Raw genomic sequence first — 11,658 nt, forward strand, 5'->3', positions numbered from 1 at the left:
ATGGCCCCCAAACACCAGTCTTCACTTCCAACCCAAGAGAAGAAAACAAGAAAGCGAGGCCAACTCCTGCCTCCAGGCCAGAGGAGGCATCTGCTTCTTCAAACTTGCTGAAGGAAGAAAAAGAATAGCAAGAAGCAATTGAACATATTGATAAAGTGCAAAATGAAAGAAACAGATTTAATGAACACACCAATGAGGTGATTTTGCAAAGTAGAACAGAAATATAACAAACTCCACCAACCATCATCCCCATGGAAAAGAAATGCAAAAAAGCAAAATGGCTGTCTGGGGAGGCCTTACAAATAGCTGTGAAAAGAAGAGAAGCAAAAACCAAAGGAGAAAAGAAAAGGTATACCCATTTGAATGCAGATTTCCAAAAATAGAAAGGAGAGATAAGAAAGCCTTCTTCAGTGATCAATGCAAAGAAATAGAGAACAACAGAATGGGAAAGACTAGAGATCTCTTGAAGAAAATTAGAGATACCAAGGGAACATTTCATGTAAAGATGGGCTCGATAAAGGACAGAAATGGTATGGAACTAACAGAAGCAGCAGAAGATATTAAGAAGAGATGACAAGAATAACCAGAAGAACTGTACGAAAAAGATCTTCACGACCAAGAGAATCACGATGGTGTGATCACTGGCCTAGAACCAGACATCCTGGAATGTGAAGTCAAGTGGGCCTTAGAAAGCATAACTAAGAACAAAGCTAGTGGAGGTGATGGAATTCCAGTTGAGCTATTTCAAATCCTGAAAGATGATGCTGTGAAAGTGCTGCACTCAATATGCCAGCAAATTTGGAAAACTCAGCAGTGGCCACAGGACTGGAAAAGGTCAGTTTTCATTCCAATCCCAAAGAAAGGCAATGCCAAAGAATGCTCACACTACCGCACAATTGCGCTCATCCCACACGCTAGTAAAGTAATGCTTAAAATTCTTCAAGTCAGGCTCCAATTCAGCAGTACATGAACCGTGAACTTCCAGATGTTCAACCTGGTTTTAGAAAAGGCAGAGGAACCAGAGGTCAAATTGCCAACATCCGCTGGATCATCGAAAAAGCAAGAGAGTTCCAGAAAAATATCCATCTCTGCTTTACTGAATATGCCAAAGCCTTTGACTGTGTGGATCACAATGAACTGTGGAAAATTCTGAAAGAGATGGGAATACCAGACCACCTGACCTGCCTCTTGAGAAACCTATATGCAGGTCAGGAAGCAACAGTTAGAACTGGACATGGAACAACAGACTGGTTCCAAATAGGAAAAGGAGTACGTCAAGGCTGTATATTGTCACCCTGCTTATTTAACTTCTATGCAGAGTACATCATGAGAAACGCTGGGCTGGAAGAAGCACAAGCTGGAATCAAGATTGCCAGGATAAATATCAATAACCTCAGATATGCAGATGACACTACCCTTATGGCAGAAAGTGAAGAGGAACGAAAAAGCCTTTTGATGAAAGTGAAAGAGGAGAGTGAAAAAGTGGGCTTAAAGCTCAACATTCAGAAAACTAAGATCATGGCATCTGGTCCTATCACTTCCTGGCAAATAGATGGGGAAACAGTGGAAACAGTGTCAGAGTTTGTTTTTTGGGGCTCCAAAATCACTGCAGATGGTAACTGCAGCCATGAAATTAAAAGACCCTTACTCCTTGGAAGGAAAGTTATGACCAACCTAGATAGCATATTGAAAAGCAGAGATATTACTTTCCCAACAAAGGTCTGTCTAGTCAAGGCTATGGTTTTTCCTGTGGTCATGAATGGATGTGAGAGTTGGGCTGTGAAGAGAGCTGAGCACCAAAGAATTAATGCTTTTGAACTGTGGTTTTGGAGAAGACTCTTGAGAGTCCCTTGGAGTGCAAGGAAAGCCATTCTAAAGGAGATCAGTCCTGGGTGTTCTTTGGAAGGTATGATGCTAAAGCTGAAATTCCAGTACTTTGGCCACCTCATGTGAAGAGTTGATTCATTGGAAAAGACTCTGATGCTGTGAGGGATTGGGGGTAGGAGGAGAAGGGGATGACAGAGGATGAGATGGCTGGATCGCATCACCGACTTGATGGACATGAGTTTGAGTGAACTCCGGGAGATGGTGACGGACAGGGAGGCCTGGCATACTGCAATTCATGGGGTCGCAAAGAGTCGGACACAACTGAGCGACAGAACTGAACTGCCAACCATTTTTATGGAAGAGGTCAGAACTGATGGCAAAAATCCCAAAATTTTGGGTAACAGCATTTGATAACCATCCACAAGTGTCTGCACTGCTTGGGGAGGAGGGTGAAGAGTCGCTGCATTATTTGACAAGAGTTGAATTGACAGAATTTGAAGATATTAAATCAGGTTACAGAATAGATTTTTATTTTGATGAAAACCCTTATTTTGAAAACAAAATTCTCTCCAAAGAATTTCACCTGAATGAGAGTGGTGATCCATCTTCAAAGTCCACTGAAATCAAATGGAAAACTGGACAGGATTAGATGAAACAATCAAGTCAAACACAGAATAAAGCCAGCAGGAAAAGACAGCATCAGGAACCAGAAAGCTTCTTCACCTAGTTTACTGATCATTCTGATGCAGGTACAGATGAGTTAGGAGAGGTCATCAAAGATGATATTTGACAAATCCATTACAGTACTACTTGGTTCCTGACATGGATGATGAGGAAGGGGAAGGAGAAGACAACGATGATGAAGAGGATGAAGGATTGGAAGATACTGATGAAGAAGGGAATGAGAATGAAGGTGAAGAAGATGAGGGGGAGGAAGGAGAGGAAGATGAAGAAGATGACTAATGGAAGGAACACATTGATTCCAACTTTTTTGATTTCCTCCAGTCCCTGGGAACAAGTTGCAGTCTTTTTTTTTTTTTTTTTTTTTTTTTTTTTTTTCTCCTCTTGTGTTCATTCGCCCTGTTTTTGAGGTCTCATTTCTGCTTTATACCATGGTTCACAACTTATTTGGTGGGGGTGGGGGGGATACCTTGAGCAGAATTCAGTGGGAAACAATCTCTACCCACTTCTGTTCCAAATTCATTTTTATCTCTTTCTATCTCAACAAAAATTTTATGGAATCAACACCACCATGCTCTGTGAGAAAAAAAGAAAAACTTTCTGCTCCCTTAGCTCTGCTGGAAACTGGAGGGTGCTAGGCCCTGTTAGTAGTGCATACAATTCTAGCTTTTTTCCTCCCTTCTTTGTATATTGGGCTCAGAGATCACACAGTGTCTCTATATGAATATGGACAGTTAGCATTTACCAACATGTATCTGTCTACTTTCTCTTGTTTAAAAAAAGAAAAAAAAACTTTAAAAACAGGGTTATAAAAGGTCAGCAAAGGTGGATTTGAGATGTTTGGGTGGGTTAAGTGGGCGTTTTGACAACATGGCTTCTCCTTTGGCATGTTTAATTATGAGGTTTAATGGAAATCCTTGCAGTTTAAGATGACACTTTTAAAATAAAATTCTCTCCTAATGATGACTTGAGCCCTGCCACTTGATGAGAGAATTAGCAGAACCTGTAAGATCTTATTTGCAATTGAAATTCTCTATTGTAATTTTGCTCCTGTTTATTTTTAAATTTTTCTTTTTGTTTCTCTGGAAAGGAAAGATGATGTTCAGTTTTAAACGTTAAAAGTGTACAAGTTGCTTGGTTACAATAAAACTAAATGTGTACACACAAAAAAAATTTTTTAATCTGTTAATATATAGCAAATAAACAATTCTATTCACTCTGAACCAAGATCCTCATACATGCAAAAAGACCAATAAAATGAGTCTTCATGTTTGATATAGGAGATCTTCATATATCAAAAAGACATGAAAACCACTTTTGAAGAGTCTTGCAGTACAAATACCAGTAATGCTACGCAAATACTTAGAAATTTCAGAGAAGTAATCATCAGGCAAAACAGGAGGAAGAAACATCCAGACCAGTGGTTTCCTGTTAGGTAATGAAAAGCAGCATGCATGTGTGCTAAGTCGCTTCAGTCATGTCTGACTCTTTGTGACCCTATGGGCCATAGCCCGCCAGGCTCCTCTGTCCACAGAACTCTCCCGGTAAGAATATTGGAGTGGGTTGCCATGCCCTCCTTCAGGGAATCGTCCCAACACAGCTATTGAACCCATGTCTCTTCAGTCTCCTGTATTGGCAGGTAGGTGCTTTACCACTAGCACCACCTAGATGAGCCCCATGAAAAGCAGAAGTCATACTGAAAACCAGAAGTCCCTCCCCCACACACAGAGAAAGATAAGACATCTTCTGTGGCTGGGCTTGCTGGTCTCTGCACCATGAGAAACAGGTATCTAAGTTTGCTTCCAGGTAAGTAAAATTACCAGGAGGAGCCTGGTAGGCTGCAGTCCATGGGGTCGCGAAGAGTCGGACACGACTGAGCGACTTCACTTTCACTTTTAACTTACATGCATTGGAGAAGGAAATGTTTTGTTTGTTTCCTTTCCAGTGAAACAAAAAGAAAAATTTAAAAATAAACAGGAGCAAAATTACAATAGAGAATTTCAGTTGCAAATAAGATCTTACAGGCAACCCACCCCAGTGTTCTTGCCTGGAGAATCCCAGGGACGGGGGAGCCTGGTGGGCTGCCGTCTATGGAGTTGCACAGAGTCGGACACGACTGAAGCGACTTAGCAGCAGTAGCAGCAGAAGCAGAATTATAACGATGGAGTTAGACAATTAAAGCTGTCTGAGACTCTTTATCCAGTTTGAGAATTTTCTGTTCTTTACTTTTAAAAGCTTTTGCTTTATTTCTGGTTTTCCCACTATGTCTACAAAGGAAAACAGGAAAAGAAATTTCAGTTCAGTTCAGTTCCTCAGTAGTGTCCAACTCTTTGCGACCCCATGAACTGCCACACGCCAGGCCTCCCTGTCCATCACCAGCTCCCAAAGTTCACCCAAACCCATGGCCATTGAGTCGGTGATGCCATCCAACCATCTCATCCTCTGTCATCCTCTTCTCCTCCTTCCCTCAATCTTTCCCAGCATCAGGGTCTTTCCAGTGAGTCAGCTCTTCGCATCAGGTGGCCAAAGTATTGGAGTTTCAGCTTCAACATCAATCCTTCCAATGAATATTCAGGACTGACTTCCTTTAGGATGGACTGGTTGGATCTCCTTGCAGCCCAAGGGACTCTCAAGAGTCTTCTCCAACACCACAGTTCAAAAGCATCAATTCTTCAGTGCTCAGCTTTCTTTATAGTCCAACTCTCATATCCATACATGACCACTGGAAAAACCATAGCCTTGACTAGACAGACCTTTGTTGACAAAGTAATGTCTCTGGTTTTCGATATGCTGTCTAGGATGGTCATAACTTTTCTGCCAAGGAGTAAGCGTCTTTTAATTTCATGGCTGCAATCACCATCTGCAGTGATTTTGGAGCCCAGAAAAATAAAGCCTGGCACTGTTTCCACTGTTTCCCCATCTATTTGCCATGAAGTGATGGGACCAGATGCCATGATCTTAGTTTTCTGAATGTTGAGCTTTAAGTCAACATTTTCACTCTCCACTTTCACTTTCATCAAGAGGCTCTTTAGTTCTTCTTCACTTTCTGCCATAAGGGTAGTGTCATCTGCATATCTGAGGTTATTGATATTTCTCCCGGCAAACTTGATTCCAGCCTGTGCTTCTTCCAGCCTAGTGTTTCTCATGATCTACTCTGCATATAAGTTAAATAAGCAGGGTGACAATATGCTGCCTTGACATACTTTCAGAGAAGGAATCATCAGGCAAAGCAGGAGGAAGAAACATCCAGACCAGTGGTTTCCTGTTAGGTAATGTTCCTGTTAGGCACATGCAGCTGGCATGTGCGCTAAGTCACTTCAGTCATGTCTGACTCTTTGTGACCCTATGGGCCATAGCCTGCCAGGGTCCTCTGTCCACAGGACAGAACCAGTCTGTTGTTCCATGTCCAGTTCTAACTGTTGCTTCCTGACCTGCATATAGGTTTCTCAAGAGGCAGGTCAGGCGGTCTGGTATCCCATCTCTTTCAGAATTTTCCACAGTTTATTGTGATCCACACAGTCAGAGGCTTTGGCATAGTCAATAAAGCAGGAATAGATGTTTTTCTAGAGCTCTCTTGCTTTTTTGATGATCCATCAGATGTTGGCAATTTGATCTCTGGTTCCTCTGCCTGTTCTAAAACCAGCTTGAACATCTGGAAGTTCATGGCTCACATATTGCTGATGCCTGGCTTGGAGAATTTTAAGGATTATTTTACTAGCGTGTGAGATGAGTGCAATTGTGCAGTAGTTTGAGCATTTTTTGCTACTGCCTTTCTTTGGGATTGGAATGAAAACTGAAATTAAGAAGCGTATTTTTGTGTATGGTGTAAGAAAGTGTTCTAGTTTCATTCTTTTACAAGTGGTTGACCAGTTTTCCCAGCACCACTTGTTAAAGAGATTGTCTTTAAAGTTAAAAAATAAAAAAAATTTAAAATTTAAAAAAAAATTTAAAAAGAAGGGTATTAACTCAATTATGTTAAGTTCTCAAAAGAGAAATTGGTGATATTTTTAACTAGTTAATTAATTTATATTTTTGGTTGTGCTGGGTCTTTGCTGTTGAATGTGTGCTTTCTCTGTTTGCCATGCATGGGGGCTCTCCTTAGTCGCAGTCCATGGGCTTCTCATTTTTGTGACAACTCTCTCTTTTAAAAATTTTTTTATTTTATATTGGCATATAGCCGATTAACAATGTTATGATAGTTTCAGGTGGACAGCAAAGGAACTCAGCCATACATCTATATGTACCTCCAAACTCTGGTGGCTCCTGTTGTTGCAGAGGTTGGGCTCTAGGTGTGTGGGCTTCAGTAGCTGTGGCCCATGGGGTTAAGTTGTTCTGCACCATGTGGGACCTTCCTGGGCCAGGAATCAAACCTGTGTCCCTTGCATTGGCAAGCAGATTCTTGCCCACTGGACTACCAGGGAAGTCCCAAGTTGTGAAATGCATTCCTAAGGAAACTTAACAAAGATTTTCCATTTTACTACCTGTATTAGCCCATGTTCTCAATAGCAACAGAATCAATAGGATGAATCTATAGAGGTGAGAAAGGATTTTATTTAAGAAACTGATTCATGAGATTGTGGAGGTTGAAAAGTCCAAAAATCCTGAGGACCAGGGGCAAGCTGGAAACCCAGGATGACCAGATGTTGCATCTCAAGTTCGAGGGCCTTCAGATGCAAAGTTTTTTTTTGTTTTTCAAGAAGATCAATTTTTTTTCCCCTCTTAGGCCTTCAGTTGATTGGATGAGGTTCACCCAGATTGTGGAGGGTAATGTGTTTTATTCAGTGTCTACTGATTTAAATGTTAACTCAGAAACACACTCACTGACTTAGAAAATGAGTTTATGATTACTGGGCTTTTCGTTTGGGGAGATTTTGATTTCTCACTCAGTCTTCTTACTAGTTACAGGTTTGTTCAGATTTTCTGCTTCTTCTTCAGTTACTTTTGTAGTTTATGTGTCCATAGGAATGTTTGTTTCATCCAAGTTGTTTTTTGTGCTGGTCTCAGCCTATTCATAATCACTGTTATAGTTGGACTGGTTCTTGGGTTCTGTTATCTAACCAAATTTGGATCCCCTCCTCCTCTTGGAGTAAAGCCAATCTACTGAAACCGGATTGTGGTGAAGGAAAATGCAGTGTTTATGCGGTGGCCGGGAGGAGTAACCCACGCCCGAGGCCAGGGGCAGCGATGAGAGGAGTTACCCCGCTTCGGAGGTCAGGGGCGGTGGCCGGGAGGAGATAGCCCACGCCCCAAGCCCGAGGCCAGGGGCGACGGGCGGGAGGAGCTACCCCACGTCCAAGGAGCCGTGGCTGCGTGGGCGCAGGAGGGCCTAGAGGAGCTATCCCACATTGAAGGTCAAGAAGGGCGGCGGTGAGGAGATACCCCTCGTCCAAGGTAAGGAGCAATGGCTGCGCTTTGCTGGAGCAGCCGTGAAGAGATACCCCATGCCCAAGGTAAGAGAAACCCAAGTAAGACGGTAGGTGTTGCAAGAGGGTATCAGAGGGCAAACACACTGAAACCATACTCACAGAAAACTAGTCAATCTAATCACATTAGGACCACAGCCTTATCTAACTCCATGAAACTAAGCCATGCCCGTGGGGCAACCCAAGATGGGCGGGTCATGGTGGAGAGATTTGACAGAATGTGGTCCACTGGAGAAGGGAATGGCAAACCACTTCAGTATTCTTGCCTTGAGAACCCCATGAACAGTATGAAAAGGCAAAATGATAGGATACTGAAAGAGAAACTCCCCAGGTCAGTAGGTGCCCAATATGCTACTGCAGATCAGTGGAGAAATAACTCCAGAAAGAATGAAGGGATGGAGCCAAAGCAAAAACAAGACCCAGCTGTGGATGTGACTGGTGATAGAAGCAAGGTCCGATGCTGTAAAGAGCAATATTGCATAGGAACCTGGAATGTCAGGTCCATGAATCAAGGCAAATTGGAAGTGGTCAAACAAGAGATGGCAAGAGTGAATGTCGATATTTTAGGAATCAGGGAACTGAAATGGACTGGAATGGCTGAATTTAACTCAGATGACCATTATATCTACTACTGTGGGCAGGAATCCCTCAGAAGAAATGGAGTAGCCTTCATGGTGAACTAAAGAGTCCAAAATGCAGTACTTGGATGCAATCTCAAAAACAACAGAATGATCTCTGTTTGTTTCCAAAGCAAACCATTCAATATCACAGTAATCCAAGTCTATGCCCCAACCAGTAAAGCTGAAGAAGCTGAAGTTGAACGGTTCTATGAAGACCTACAAGACCTTTTAGAACTAACACCCAAAAAAGATGTCCTTTTCATTATAGGGGACTGGAATGCAAAAGTAGGAAGTCAAGAAACACCTGGAGTAACAGGCAAATTTGGCCTTGTAGTATGGAATGAAGCAGGGCAAAGACTAATAGAGTTTTGCCAAGAAAATGCACTGGTCATAACAAACACCCTCTTCCAACAACACAAGAGAAGACTCTACACATGGACATCACCAGATGGTCAACACCAAAATCAGATTGATTATATTCTTTGCAGCCAAAGATGGAGAAGCTCTATACAGTCAGCAAAAACAAGACCAGGAGCTGACTGTGGCTCAGACCATGAACTCCTTATTGCCAAATTCAGACTTAAATTGAAGAAAGTAGGGAAAACCACTAGACCATTCAGGTATGACCTAAATCAAATCCCTTATGATTATACAGTGGAAGTGAGAAATACATTTAAGGGCCTAGATCTGGTAGATAGAGTACCTGATGAACTATGGAATGAGGTTCGTGACACTGTACAGGAGACAGGGATCAAGACCATTTCCATGGAAAAGAAATGAAAAAAAGCAAAATGGCTGACTGGAGAGGCCTTACAAATAGCTGTGAAAAGAAGAGAAGCGAAAAGCAAAGGAGAAAAGGAGTGATATAAACATCTGAATGCAGAGTTCCAAAGAATAGCAAGAAGAGATAAGAAAGCCTTCTTCAGTGATCAATGCAAAGAAATAGAGGAAAACAACAGAATGGGAAAGACTAGGGATCTCTTCAAGAAAATCAGAGATACCAAAGGAACATTTCATGCAAAGATGGGCTCGATAAAGGACAGAAATGGTATGGACCTAACAGAAGCAGAAGATATTAAGAAGAGATGGCAAGAATACACAAAAGAACTGTACAAAAAAGATCTTCAAGACCAAGATAATCACGATGGTGTGATCACTGGCCTAGAGCCAGACATCCTGGAATGTGAAGTCAAGTGGGCCTTAGAAAGCATCACTACGAACAAAGCTAGTGGAGGTGATGGAATTCCAGTTCAGCTATTTCAAATCCTGAAAGATGATGCTGTGAAAGTGCTGCACTCAATATGCCAGCAAATTTGGAAAACTCAGCAGTGGCCACAGGACTGGAAAAGGTCAGTTTTCATTCCAATCCCAAAGAAAGGCAATGCCAAAGAATGCTCAAACTACTGCACAATTGCACTCATCTCACCCTCCAGTAAAGTAATGCTCAAAATTCACCAAGCCAGGCTTCAGCAATATGTGAACCGTGAACTTCCTGATGTTCAAGCTGGTTTTAGAAAAGGCAGAGGAACCAGAGATCAAATTGCCAACATCCAATGGATCATCAAAAAAAGCAAGAGAGTTCCAGAAAAACATCTATTTCTCATTTATTGGCTATGCCAAAGCCTTTGACTGTGTGGATCACAATAAACTGTGGAAAATTCTGAAAGAGATGGGAATACCAGACCACTTGACCTGCCTCTTGAGAAATTTGTATGCAGGTCAGGAAGCAACAGTTAGAACTGGACTTGGAACAACAGACTGGTTCCAAATAGGAAAAGGAGTTCGTCAAGGCTGTATATTGTCACCCTGTTTATTTAACTTATATGCAGAGTACATCATGAGAAATGCTGGACTGGGAGAAACACAAGCTGGAATCAAGATTGCCGGGAGAAATATCAATAACCTCAGATGTGCAGATGACACTACCCTTATGGCAGAAAGTGAAGAGGAACTAAACAGCCTTTTGAGGAAAGTGAAAGAGGAGAGTGAAAAAGTTGGCTTAAAGCTCAACATTCAGAAAATGAAGATCATGGCATCTGGTCCCACCACTTCATGGGAAATAGATGGGGAAACAGTGGAAACAGTGTCAGACTTTATTTTTCTGGGCTCCAAAATCAATACAGATGGTGACTGCAGCCATGAAATTAAAAGACACTTGCTCCTTGGAAGGAAAGTTATGACCAACCTAGATAGCATATTCAAAAGCAGAGTCATTACTTTGCCAACAAAGATTTGTCTAGTCAAGGCTATGGTTTTTCCTGTGGTCATGTATGGATGTGAGAGTTGGACTGTGAAGAAGGCTGAGCACAGAAGAATTAATGCTTTTGAACTGTGGTGTTGGATAAGACTCTTGAGAGTCCCTTGGACTGCAAGGAGATCCAACCAGTCCATTCTGAAGGAGATCAGCCCTGGGATTTCTTTGGAAGGAATGATGCTAAAGCTGAAATTCTGGTACTTTGGCCACCTCATGCGAAGAGTTGACTCATTGGAAAAGACTCTGATGCTGGGAGGGATTGGAGGCAGGAGGAGAAGGGGATGACAGAGGATGAGATGGCTGGATGGCATCACTGACTCGATGGACATGAGTCTGGGTGAACTCCGGGAGTTGGTGATGGACAGGGAGGCCTGGCGTGCTGCAATTCATGGGGTCGCAAAGTCGGACACGACTGAGCGACTGATCTGATCTGATCTGATATGATTGTTAAGTACCATACAAGGAGTCCAGGGCATTTAATGCTCAAAGCACTTAAACTCCCCAGTGGGCTTCAGGGACCATTTTTAAAGCCAAAGTGAGGGAAGAGATTCTCAAGTTATGTGACCAACTCATACACAATTCTCTGATTGGTTGATGGTGAAATTACAGGGCAATTGTTGTATCACTCCTCAAACTCCTGCAGGCCTGGAGGCTATGTGCTCATGGTCACCAAGAGGTTAGCTTCTTCCATTTGGAAAAACTAATACAATTATGTAAAGTTTAAAAATAAAATAAAATTTTAAAAAAAAAAACTGAAACAGAAAACCAAGATCTTGTTCGCAGAGCCGAAAATTTAATTTTACAAACTCAGTCACACAGGCAAAGTTTATGTTGAAGTGTTGGGGGAGTTTGT

The 11,658-nt window shown here is 42.1% G+C and overlaps 1 pseudogene; it reads left to right on the plus strand.

The window, feature by feature from the left end:
• Nucleotides 1-2,790, plus strand: LOC129641989 (protein SET-like; annotated as a pseudogene).
• The last annotated feature ends 8,868 nt before the right edge of the window (nt 2,791-11,658 follow it).

This window comes from Bubalus kerabau, chromosome 1, assembly GCF_029407905.1.
Source record: "Bubalus kerabau isolate K-KA32 ecotype Philippines breed swamp buffalo chromosome 1, PCC_UOA_SB_1v2, whole genome shotgun sequence".
Taxonomy (NCBI): Eukaryota; Metazoa; Chordata; class Mammalia; order Artiodactyla; family Bovidae; genus Bubalus; species Bubalus kerabau.